Here is a 13,928-nt window from a genome sequence, read left to right as displayed (position 1 = left end):
GTATGGTACTGGCACAAAAACAGAAATATAGATCAATGGAACAGGACAGAAAGCCCAGAGATAAACCCACGCACATATGGTCACCTTATTTTTGATAAAGGAGGCAAGAATATACAATGGAGAAAAGACAGCCTCTTCAATAAGTGGTGCTGGGAAAAACTGGACAGCTACATGTAAAAGAAGGAAATTAGAACACTCCCTAACAACATAAACAAAAATAAACTCAAAATGGATTAAAGACCTAAATGTAAGGTCATACACTATAAAACTCTTAGAGGAAAACATAGGCAGAACACTCTATGACATACATCACAGCAAGATCCTTTTTGACCCACCTCCTAGAGTAATGGAAATAAAAACAAAAATAAACAAATGGGACCTGATGAAACTTAAAAGCTTTTACACAGCAAAGGAAAACACAAACAAGATGAAAAGACAACCCTCAGAATGGGAGAAAATATTTGCAAATGAAGCAACTGACAAAGGATTAATCTCCAAAATTTACAAGCAGCTCATGCAGCTCAGTATCAAAAAAACAAACAACCCAATCCAAAAGTGGACACGAGACCTAAATAGACATTTCTCAAAGAAGATATACAGATTGCCAACAAACACATGAAAGGATGCTCAACATCATTAATCATTAGAGAAATACAAATCAAAACTACAATAAGGTATCACCTCACACCAGTCAGAATGGCCATCATCAAAGAATCTACAAACAATAAATGCTGGAGAGGGTGTGGAGAAAAGGGAAGCCTCTTGCACTGTTGGTGGAAATGTAAATTGATACAGCCACTATGGAGAACAGTATGGAGGTTCCTTCAAAAGCTAAAATTAGAACTACCATACGACCCAGCAATCCCACTACTGGGCATATACCTGAGAAAACCATAATTCAAAAAGAGTCATGTACCACAATGTTCACTGCAGCTCTGTTTACAATAGCCAGGACATGGAAGCAACCTAAGTGTCCACTGACAGATGAATGGATAAAGAAGTGGCACATATATACAATGGAATATTACTTAGCCCTAAAAGGAAACAAAACTGAGTTATTTGTAGTGAGGTGGATGGACCTAGAGTCTGTCATACAGAGTGAAGTAAGTCAGAAAGAGAAAAACAAATACCGTGCAATAACACATATATATGGAGTCTTTAAAAAAAAAAAGTTCTGAAGAACCTAGGGGCAAGACAGGAATAAAGATGCAGACGTAGAGAATGGACTTGAGGACACGGGGAGGGGAAAGGGTAAGCTGGGATGAAGTGAAAGAGTGGCATGGACTTATATATACTACCAAATGTAACACAGATAGCTAGTGGGAAGCAGCTGCATAGCACAGGGAGATCAGCTCGGTGCTTTGTGACCACCTAGAGGGGTGGGATAGGGAGTGTGGGAGGGAGATGCAAGAGGGAGGAGATATGGGGATATATGTATATGTATAGCTGGTTCACTCTGTTATAAAGAAGAAACGAACACACCATTGTAAAGCAATTATACTCCAATAAAGATGTTTAAAAAAATGCAAGCTAGACCAATAGGTTTTAATATCGCATAGTTTGAGAAGTTCATTGATTCCAAACTCTATACTTCAGCTAACCTTTAAGAAACTATTAGGTTTTGATGAGTATTAAAGAAAAATATAACTATTTAAAAGAATATTAAAATATTCCTCCCTCTTCTAAACATACAGCTCAGTGAGGCCGGATTTTTTCATATACTTCAACTAAAACAGTATATTGCAACTAACTGAGTGCAGAAGCAAACATGAGACTCTAGTCATTAAATATATTTGCGAAAACGTAAAACAAAAACACTCTTGCCACTAACTTATTCTGGGTTTTGGAACACAGTTATTTTTCATTAAAAATGCTGTTTAAGATGTAGTAGGTTTACTATTATTAGTAGTAGTATTTTTTAGAGGTATACACCTCTATAAGCAATACACCATATACTTAATGGTATATGTAAATATACCAATATCTACGTTTAAAATTGGTTGGTTTCAATATCTAATATAATATTGATCCACAATATGATCCACAAAGGATCTTTGTGGTCCTCAATACTTCCTAGAACTGTGAAGGAGTCCTCAAGTTTCTGAATTGAGCTATAGGTACATGCTTCAACAGGGATGGATCTCAGAAACATAACGTTTAACGAAAGTAATTCACAGAGTACACAATATGATTCTACTTAAAGTTCAAAAACAGGTGAAAGGAAACAATATGTTGGGTAAGGATACATATATGGTTGATAAAACTGTAAAGAAAAGCAAAGGGATAATTAACACAAAATTCAGGACGACCATGGTGATGGGGGCAGAGAATCCTTTGTTTCTGGAGAAAGGCACACACCAAAGGCTTCTAAGGTACTTGTGATGGTCTATTAAGCAGAGTACACAGATACAGTTTTTTGTTTTTGTTTTTTAAAACAGTATATACAAATGGTATATTTCACAACAAAAATTTTAACAGAAGAAACAAGGAGGCATACCTATCCTCTTAGAAGAAAAAACTCAAAAGAATGTCTCTTCTCAAATTAATCTATAAATTCAATGCAATCACAAACAATATCTATCCCAGCAAGATTTTCTACAGAACTTGAAAAGATGATTTTAAATTTCATCTGGAAGAAAAATGCAAAAGAAGAGCCCAAAACTTTTTTCAAAAGAAAGTACCAAACTATATTATAAAGCTACAATAATTAAAACAGTGTGGTAGTAGATAAATGGGTCAAAGAAAAGAAGAAAATTCAGAACTCAATTAAAAAAAAAAATCAGCAAAGTATATGACCTGGCCAAAAATGCTTAATTTTCCTACTATCCAAGGAAGATAAACATTTAAATGAGATGTTATTTCAACTATTAGAAAATTAGTAAAATATTACCATCCGGTGCTGGCTAGTGGGGAGACAAAACACATCTTTTGAGAAAGTGAATATAAAAAGGTACAATCATTTGAGGGTAATTTAATAGCGTTATTATCCATCACTCTCAGAAGCAATCAAGTCTACGATTCATAGAAATACTATGATGAGCGCATGAAACACTGCTTATAATGGCAAAAAAATCACTGCAGCATTTTAGTTATAAGGGAAAACTTGAAAATAATTTAAACGTCCATCAGTAGAGGAATGAAAGACTCATTTGACAAACAGATGTCATATCTATTTAATTACACTAAATAGATATATCACACTGCATTTATTTAACAAACACTACGTCTCAGTTAAGTTTTTAGACACTTTGCAGATTTTAATTCACTTAAGCAACTATGTCTGGATTACAGGAGATGCTCCTGATACAGCTCTTTTTAAAAAAGAACTGGTTACACTTGGACAAATGTCCTGAAAACACAAAATTTCAAACACTGTTCTTTGTCTTCCTTAAAATAGTTGTGAACACTGTGTCACTTTTAATTTTTCTCCAGTCTGAGTTATTTACTGTTGTACTGAGTATACTGTATAGAGCTATCTGGTTCTAGAAGGCAGTTTTTCAACAGAAAAGTATTTTTACACTATTAAGGAATAGCAGCTTTGTTATAAACCTCCTGAGTAAGCTTACTACCAATCTCAGAGCCTATACTATTAAATATATCCAAACCCCTTTCCCCTTCTAATGCTTTTTCAGGGGAACACCGTGGGCCCTTGGATCACCAACGTTACTGCAATAACACCGTACGCTTGCACAGCACTTAACGTCTGGAATATATTTTCAAAAACCTAACTGTTCTAATTTTACCTTACAGGGAGAATAAAGGGTAAAAGAGGTGTATTTAAATATATGGATTTCAAATAGACAAGTGGTGATTAAGAGAAACTTGAGGATTTTCAAAGGATCTTCCCCCCAATTTTGAGGTTAATGTGCCACGTTCTCCCACAAATGCTGCTTGGTGCCACCTTCAGACAAACTGCTGGGTTGAATGGACCAACCTACGATGACGCGCTACTTCTGTTTTCAGCTAAATGACCCTCCCTGGGGAAAGACCTCTTCTATGCCTACTTTAAAAAAGAAAAGGTCACACACGGCCAATGAAGTCTATGCAGAAGGAAAGCGGAGGTGCGGCCTTAACCAAGAATCCTTAGAAAAGTACTTCACTGCCAGTCCCAACCCAAGGAGCAAAGAAAGCTTCAGCTGGCCACTTCTTAACAACGTCCACGAGGATGCAGCGGTCCTCTCACAGGCAACTCAAAGGAAGTGCTGAACCGCCCTACACTTCCCGCCTCCGAAAGGGGAAACAGGAATTCTGACGCCTTACACACCTGGAAGACGCTGACTGACTAGAAACAGGTGCAGATCGGTGTGTTAGCAGCTGAGAGCGGCCACAGGTGGAGTCAGAGCCGAAGCAGCAAAGCAAAAGCGATTCTGAAAATCTCCGACCCCCGCCCCTCCCACCCAGAGCAGCGCTACCAGGCAAGAACGCGTGAGTCAACTCAGCATCCAGGAGAAGCATGCAAAGTCGACTGGAACTCAATTTTTCATTAAAAAATAAAATGACAACAACGAACCCCGCACAACCCGAGCGGCCACGCCGGGCACTCGGCCCCGGAGGACGGGCTCCTCTCGCCTGCCCTCTGGGTGGGCGTCCACGAGAGGCAGTCTCACCTGTCCTGTGCGCCGCCGCCGCCCCCGCGGACCGAAGATAAGCGTTCAGTTTCCTCTCCATGCTAAAATGCTGTCCGCGCCTCCACACGCGCTTCCTCCCCTCAGGCCCTCGAGGCCAAGCGTGACAGATCCCGTCGGACCCTGCCAACCAGCCGCGCCCGGGCCAACTCCCCGGGCCGGGGAGCCTTCGGGCCGCCCCTTGCAGCGACTCCCCTCCTCCCGGTTCCATAGGGCCCGCGTTCGCACAGGCTCGTCAGCGGCGCGCGGGACCCTCCACGTCGCAAACAGTCCTTCCTCTCCGCCCTTGTGCCAAGAAAGCCGCCCGGGCGTCGCGGGGCGGCTCCGAGGCGCTGGCGGGAGTGACGCGGACCCGGCGTCCAGGCTCGGAGCCTGCAGGCCTCGCCGCGCTCGTCAGCCAAACAAACGCTGCTCCTGCCCCAGAGGGTCATAGGAAGGCACGAACGCTGAAACTCCGCTCCACCTGAGGTAACAAGTCGACTTTCTCAGTGACTGACGCTGGAACCCGGAAGTAAAACCCCACGCCCACAGGAAGCGGAGGTGGGGGGAAGAGAAAGTGAAAACTGAACTGTGGCGTCCCTAGGAGGCAGGAGCCAATCGCTGGGGAGAAGCCGACGCGCAGGCGCGAGCTGCGGCCCTCGTCCACGCGGCGCTCACCTCTCTCCTCTACGCAGGCGCGAGGCCGCGGCGGGGCCCGGGATTGGACAAAGGATTCTGGCGGGCGCGGTTGCCCGGCGGGCGGAGCTGGGCGTCTCGCGGGGCTGACGCGTCACCGGAAGCGGAAGGCGCGCAAGGAGAACCGCGGAGGCGCGGCCACGACGGCGTTGAATGTGTTGGCGCGCGTCTTTCGCCTCACCGTTGGGAGTATTTACCTCCTTGAGTCTCCTGCTACAGCTGCCGCAGCGTCGCTTGTCTTGTCTTGCCCAAAAGCGACGTTTACGAAATCACGTTGATCCATGTAACATTTGTTTATGTGGTGGGTTCCCTAGGAAAACACCGCTAGAAGCTTCTATTCCATGCAGAGTTAAGGGAATAGCATTACTATAGCAATGCTGTTACCACAAATAGCATTACTTATACCAATCAGAGATACTAGGTGATGCACTTAGCCGTGAGCCAGACACTGGGCCACACTATGGGAATAGAATAATTTACTCATTCAGTAGCATCTTTTATTGTTTACTGTGGCCAGGTGCTGAATTAGGCACTAAGATTACAGTCATGAATAAGCCAGATAAGGACCCTGCACAGAGTGGAGCTTATTCTAGAGGTGGATGACAAACAGTAACAAGTAACACCACCACCACCACCACCAGAACAGAACTTAATAATAACTGCAGTGAAAACAAGCCAGAAATGCTGAGGATGGGGTTGGAGGCTGGAGGCCAGAGCAGAAAAGGCAGAGCTACAACGTCTCACTGAATAAGGGACATTGAGGTCAAACCTCAGTGATAAAAACAGACCAAATTAGTTCTTGGAAGATGAGGAGGAAGAACTTTCCAAGCAGAAGACAAAGTAAGTACAAAAGTCCTAGACATGAAATTGTGTTCAAGAACTGAGGAAGGTTGGCTGTAGAAGCAGAGACTGAGGTACAGCCGATGTTTTCAAAGTACATAAAACCAGTATGTACAACTCCCTGGCTTATCACAAAGCAAATATTCATGAAACCACCACCCTGGTCAAGAAATAGAACATTAAAACTAGAGCCTGTGCTCCGCAGCGGGAGAGGCCACAACGGTGAGAGGCCCGCATACCAAAAAAAAAAAAAAAAAAAAAAGAAATAGAACATTGCCAAAAACCCAGAAGTTCCTTCTTGCGCCACCTATGGATCAATACCCACTCCCCTTACCTACCATCAAACCTAACAACGAATCTAACTTCCATGGTAATCTCTTCCTTTCCTTTCTTAGTAGGTTTGCTGCCTAAATATGCATCCCTAAACTTTATCATTTAGTTTTGCTTGTGGTTTGAACTTTATATAAACTGAATGGGTTTGTGCCTGGTTTCTTTGGAGTAACACTGTGAGACTCATGTTTCTGTGTACACAATTCTTTCATTTTCATTGCTATATATGTAGGGGTGGGTGTAGCACATTTTCTTTATCCATTTTACTGTTGATAGACATTTGCATTATTTCCAGTTCTTGGCTATGATGAATAATACCGCGGAGCACAGGCTCCGGACGCACAGGCTCAGCGGCCATGGCTTACGGGCCTAGCCGCTCTGCGGCATGTGGGATCTTCCCGGACCAGGGCACGAACCCGTGTCCCCTGCATCGGCAGGCGGACTCTCAACCACTGCGCCACCAGGGAAGCCTGCTACTCTTTTAACCCCGCTTCTCTTCACCTCCAGCCTCCTAAACCTATAGCTCTTCTTGCTCTTTCCTATTTGGGTGTTGGTTGATAAGGATTAGTGAGAACTTCCTAGTCAGGGGCCTCTACAGTAAAAGTTGCTAACATTTATTCAGTGCTAACTATGTGCCAGAAATGCTTCTAAATGCTTTCCAAGTGTTCGGTCACTTAATTCTCTCAACAATATTGTGATGAAGGTATCCATTTTACAGATAAGGTAACTGAGGCACTGAGAGGGGAAGATGCTTACTCAAGGACACAGTTAACAGATAGGGGAGCCATAGTTTGAATCCAGGCTTTACTCCAGAGCCTGCACTCAGACATTACGACTTGCTCAAGATACTGAAAACCTTCAGCGAGGCTGAACAGTGGATTATGAGTTTCCAGGGGACTAAGAGGGGTTGTGATTTGATGTTTTTAACACAGAATCCCTAAAATCACAAGTGATGTCTATTTGGCAGACTGGCCAGGCCTTAGAGCTTACGGCCTTTGGCTTACATTTGAACAGACTGCTGTTCTTCTGAACAAACGGTTTGGCATTTTTAAGGTTGGTTTATTACATGTCTAAAGACTGGATTCACTTATATCTTTCTTATTCCTGTTCTGATCTGGTTCCCAAAAGATGGCTGTGAACTTGAGAAGGGAGGAGTGTCTTCTTATTCATCTTTGTGTTTCCACAGTCTCCAGCCCTTAGGCTTAGTAGGTGCTCACTAAATGTTGGTCCACTGGAATTAAACCCCTTTAGTCTGTATCAGCCACCTTGAATTATGGGCCATGGTAAAGGTTCCCCTCTGGGACCACCAGGTAACCCTGTTCTGCTTGGCATTGACCTTTTTTTCTTTTTCCCTGCACACAGAAGCATTTTTTTCTTTATTCTGATTTAATGTGTGTGCGGGGGTTGGTTCTCTCTGATAACTACAACAGAGAACATATCATGCATTTTTGATTACTCTACATCTTTTGAATGTATGAGTAGAAAGGACTAGAAAATTTACCCTTCATTGCTAATTGCTTGCCTTCAATTTAAAGAGTAAACTAAATCCTGTTATTCTAGCTCAATCTATTTTATCTATTCTTTCAGATGCTTTCCTCTGTCATATCTTTCCTTTTTCTCCCTGTATCATTTTTCTTTTTTTTTAAGTTCTCAGCACAACCTCCAGGCTTGACCAGCATTCCTGTGTGCTCTCAGACTCCACCAAAGAAGAGGCGGATTGCTCTTCAATGATTTTATTATTATTATTTTAAAATTATTTATTTATTTATTTACCTATTTTTTGGCCATGCCGCGTGGCTTGTGGGACCTTAGTTCCCCGACCAGGGATTGAACCCGGTCCCTCAGCAGTGAAATTGCAGAGTCCTAACCACTGGACTGCCAGGGAATTCCATCTCTCTGTACCTTTTAATGAGCATTGCAGATCATTCATTTTGTACAACTTCTGATCCCCACCTTTTGGACAAACTTAATACCCATGCAAATATGAGTTTAAAGATTGAGGCACACTGACCGAACTCCCTAATCCCAGGCATCCCCAGGAGGCTACTGTCTCTCTTGAACAACCTTATCTCTGAGAGACCCTAGGTTCCTGGAATAGGGCAGATTCTGCTTCAGAAAGGAAATGTAGTCATACTCAGAACATCCCCTAGGCCAACCCAGAGCAGCCAGGGGTCTTCATTCCAAGGTTGGCTCTGAGCAGATCTGCTCTTCTCCAGACCCGCGCATGAAGCAGACTGACCTGCCGCCTGTGGGCATTCCAGCCCGTGCCTGCTGTGGACAGCCTCACTGTCTTCAGACCTCTCTGCTGGTATGTTTCCAACACTTTCACAAGAAAATTCCTAAGTCACTTCCTCCATGTGGCCTTCCTCCGATCAACCCCAAAGATCTGTGAGACCTCCTTTATTCTGTATCCCATCATCATCTAAATCCCAAAATTTAATTAAGGATTTTCCAGACTTCTTCTTTAGAATCTTTTCTGAAACAAATGGATTTGTGAGGATCTGGAAGTCATATATAAGCTTTCCTACAGTTATAGACTTTAAATGAAGTTTGGCTTCTATATTATATTGACACCTGTGAATCTGTTGCTTAATATCAATAAAAGCTCCCCAGACTCTCTGAGTGTGATGCTTTTCTTTCCAAAGGCACAGACCTAGGCTTCCTGGTGTCATCCTTCTGTATATAGCTGTGCTCAGGTCAGCGGTGATGGTCAGCAGCCTGCCCGGGGTGAGAGTCTCCCTAAAAGGGACCCCAGAAATTGATCTACCTTTCAAGAGGCTCCATCAGCATCCAGAAACACTGTACCCTATCTCGAAAGGCATCGGTCCTGCTGCTCTGCAAATCAATGTTCTCCAGGCCTCATTTTGGCAGCGTGGGCCCTGGAAGTCTTTCTGTGCTGTACTTCTGTAGCCTTCCTTCTTGTGCACCCGCACTGCAACCTCTGCAACTTCCCCTTACTTGGCGCTGGGATTTCAGGACCTAGGAATTTTCCACGATGTCCTTCTACATGCTTTTCCATCGGCAGGCCTGGGCTGGCATGTCACACAAGGCTAGCTCCTTCGGCCAACCCCCTCTGCTTAGTCAGTGGCAGCTCTGCAAATGCTGGAGGGATGACTCAATGCACGGGAGTGTGTCCTAAATACTGCATTTGAAAGTGATAGTTTTCCTGAGCTTCTCATGACAATGACTAACCTCTCTGAATGTTTCTTTATGCCTGTGAATAGCTTATCGAAACGGATTAAGCATCCTTTTATGCATGTTCTTAGTAATACTGGCAATATAGTTCTTTTTGTTTGTTATGGAAATAACCCAAATTGGGAAAGGTAGCTTTAAAACTCCCCCGCTAACCAAAGCATGATCAATTGGGGAAAAAATTTTGAATTCTTTTCTTTTTCTTGTGAGAGGCATGGGAAATAATAGGAAAGGGAAAGTGGGGAGCACCACTCATCAAAAACATATTTTAAGAAATGTGCTGGCTTCTATTTCAGGAAGGTTTACATCAACACTGTTAACAGACAAATGAAGGAAAAGGAAATGTGGATCATTGGTATTGGTACTTTTCAGAAACGCTGATTGATAATATTTTCTTGTATTTGAGATAATCAAGGACAGAAAGCAATGTCACAGGATGTGAATTACTCCTCATGACGGTGAGGAAGGTGCCTATTTTCTGTCTGTTGTACAGTATGTCTGGGAAGTCCCTCCCACACTGAGTCCTTGGTCTTTCTTCCTCTGACCCTTTCACATGACTTTGACTCCTTATTGGCAGGGCCTTTTCCTAAGATTCTTTTGCTGATAATCCAGTCATGCTGTTCTCACACAAAGGCGAGTACTAGAAATAGGCATGTCAGGCTATGACACAGCCTTCCTCCTCCTTTGAAGGGGTAATGACCTTATTCAAGATGCTTTTATTAGGTCTTCTCCGCAAGTTACCGGAGAAAAGTCATTGCATTTCATTCACACAGCCATGCTGCCACTGCCAGTCTGGGTGGTTCTTCCAAGTCTCGGTCAACCCCCGTTTTACATGGCTGAGGCGAGGTAAGAAGTTGGACAATGAATTGTAATAACCTGGCTGATTTCTTACTTTGATTTAAAAAAAAAACAAAACTAATCATTATTATTTTTTTCTGCCTGTAAAAGTAGTCATTCCGACTGTAGAAAATACAGGGAAAACATAAAGAATAAAATTAAAATCCCACAAAATATCATCGTTATTAAATTTTGGTATTTTTCCTTCTATATCTGAGTTAAGTTATCTTGTCCCACTGGATGGGTGGGACCAACAAAAGAATTTTCTTTTTCTGTTATGGCCAAATCTACTGTTTCAACCTGGGAGGATCTGTCAGTTTTCTCATAGTGTGCATCACAGAGTTTAAAACTACTTGGAAATACAGCCCAAGCTGGCTGTGCTTCTTCACCTGGTACCTGGCAGTCAGGACTAGAAGCTGGTGACACTTCTTTAATTAAAGAACTGAAGGAGGGAAAAAACAAAAACAAAAACAAAAACAAACAAAAAACAAACAAACAAAAAAAAACAACTGAAGGAGAAGTCTGAACCAACTTGAACTTCCTCTGCAACCTCAAGGGCACAGGTTTCTTTCGAAAGTATGAAAGCCACTGTCTGTAAGTTATCACCTTTTCTCTCACTTTCTCGTGGTTTCATTGACGTGTGATCAGCAGAGTTCACATCAGGCACCTCTTCAGGCTCAATTATTTCTTCCGCTGTCTCCTGAAGCTCTAAGCAGGGTAACGGGGCCTCCTGCTGCTGCTCCATTTCACCAGCGGATGCTTCTTCCCAGGGACTCGTGGGCGGTGATATGGTGAGAGTGAGGTCAAGGTCAGAATCCTCCTCTGATAACTCGAGGCTGACTTCCTCTCTATTCACAGATAGGCTGGTTTGTTTGGTAAATGCAGAATTAAATGTTTCAAAACTCATGTGTTCACTGTTTAGACCACTCTTGTCATTCTTTAGTTCTGAAGAGCCATCCGAAGCATTCCTCACTGATGGGATGCAGTCAAGTGAATCTTTTTCTTCCAAGGGATCAGAAGCTGACGATGAGACTACTTCTTCAAGCTGGGACGACTCTACAGTGTCTTCCGAAGAGATGCTGAAGAGACTCTGGCTCGACGGAAAACATTCTTGAGAGAGCTTCATTTCTTCTCTGGGTAACAAATAACTAGAACTTTTAACTAGTGATAATGCCTCTGTTACAAGGCAATTATCAGACGGCGATGGTGAGCCTGCAACAGCCTGCCCTTTCTGTAATGAACACATTTCTTTAGCAAGTATCTCTCTACTCACTGAGAAGGCACAAAGGTACTTAGCGCCTTGTTGTCCTGACATTGCCAGAGAGGGAACGTCCCTAAGACCCTGTGTCTTTTCAAATGCGGACACAGGATGTCTAAGGCTTGTAGCAGGTGATACTTGTTTAATCAACTCCACATTAAAGGGTGTAGGTTTATCAGCTCTGTTTACAACTTCTGTCTGTATCGGTGCATAGGCATTTTTTTCAAAACTGAATGTAACTCGTTCCAGATTAATCACTACATACTCCGTATCATCCTCCCCTTCCAAGGATGACTGACATTCTTTGATTATAAGGCTGCTATGCTGGATAAAGCCCTGCAAAGCACCTGTTTTTGTTTGCATTTTTGCATGAAAAACATCAACTTTGCTTTCAAGGGTGCTGTACACAGACTTTTGAAAAATCATTGACGGATTGCTGATCCCATCGTAAGTCCTGGCGAATGTGGACTGTGTGACAGTATCATTATAAGATGTCACCTGTGTGCCATCAAGTGGCTCAAAGGTTTTATCTTCAGCAGGAATAGAAGATCCATTAGTTTGGGTACTTCCAATGCTAGAAAGCACCAGATTAGAGGTCTCTAGTTTATCTGATGACTCTTGTTCGGCTTTCCCCCCAATTATCTGAAATGATAAAAGCAAAAGAAATAAATTAATTTAAAAAATCAAGGGCCAAATAGATCTTTTTTTCAAGCATTTACATATGTGAAGAACAGAACAGACAAAGATCAATTTTAGTTTGCTCTGTTCTTTTGAATCTTCATAGGGTAGAGATCAAGCAAATCCCTCTCTTCTTAGGCTTAAAATACCCCCCAAATAGGAATTTGTTTTATCTAAATACACACACACGAGAACTCCAAAACTTTCTTAGTTGCACAGCCTTGTTTTTTTTGTTTTATTTTTAATGGACTTTTGGGAAGAAAAGTGGCTAGACCACTGGCAATTTAAAGACTTGAAAATGCAGACTGTTTGCTAAATAGCATCACTTAATTCAGAAATGCAGCAGTAGAGGAAAAAGTGCTCAATTAATTTAAATTATTTTTAGTAAGATTAAAAGATAATCTTTAAAGCAAAGAATAACTTATTTTAAACACCAGCTTTCAATTAGACTATAAATGCACTGTCATCTGGAATGTTCCCATGAGGAAACACTAATTATTATCTCTTGTACTCAGAATACACTGATAAGCAGCTTTCCCAAGGTATCAATCTCTATCCTGTTAAATAAAAGTCCCTTACCCCTTAGCTGTCTTCTTAGCTTATAACTGGACATAATCTCTCTCTCATTTTAATACCTCCCTATTCAACAAAGCAGCAGAAAACACAGTGCAGCTTGCATTAATAAACTCAACTAAAAGGACTGATTTAAACAGTACCAGAAAGGATTTAGCATAAACAGTAACAGAAATACCTCTGGACAATTTTGATAACCTCATAAAAAGGCTGTTTCTTTTCTTCTTTTCTTTAAAGGCTGAAGAATGGTCTTGTTCAGAATATGGTAAAGTGGATTGACCATACAGTTGACCTACACCTGTAGCTCTGGAACACTACGGCCACAGATTTCCTGCCAGATTTTGAAGCAGTCGTGTTGTAAGTCAGGACCTGTGTTTCAAATCTCTTGTTAAAAACATTTCTGCCTTAGTCAAAGAAAGACACTGACCTGAGCAATTGGCAGGGAGGAGCTGAGACTTGGTTTTAAGGGGACACGACTGGCCAGATACAAAGCGTAGAAAACTCTTGATGGCACACTCATTCTGAGAACAGTTCTATGACCCTCCCAATCGTACTGTGGCTGATAATGTTGGGCCATAGTCGAGAATCTCACCATGCCTGTGCTCTTAGTGAAATGAAAACTTTGATAATCCTAGTTTGCCCTAGAATAGGGAGTGGTACAGGATTTAAAGGTGTGTGCACCTTTAAAGTATGGGTACAGTATTCAAGAAGATGACGGAAACATATTTCTAAGTATATGCTATAGAAAGTGTTAGGAATCGTTAATTTTAACATTCTACTTTCTACTTAATACTCTTTCATGTTTGCAAGAAAATCATTCCTAATTGGACATTACTAAAGTAAGTTAATATATATTACCACGACCGAAAATACTTTATAAGAAACTAGTGTGTGTATAAATATATATGTAATAATTAAAA

Source organism: Delphinapterus leucas, chromosome 8, assembly GCF_059928025.1.
Source record: "Delphinapterus leucas isolate spDelLeu-1000000601 "Yukka" chromosome 8, BTC_Dleu_Yukka2, whole genome shotgun sequence".
In the NCBI taxonomy this organism is placed as follows: Eukaryota; Metazoa; Chordata; class Mammalia; order Artiodactyla; family Monodontidae; genus Delphinapterus; species Delphinapterus leucas.
The sequence above is the reverse complement of the archived record's forward strand: the minus strand, read 5'-3'. Positions refer to the sequence as shown.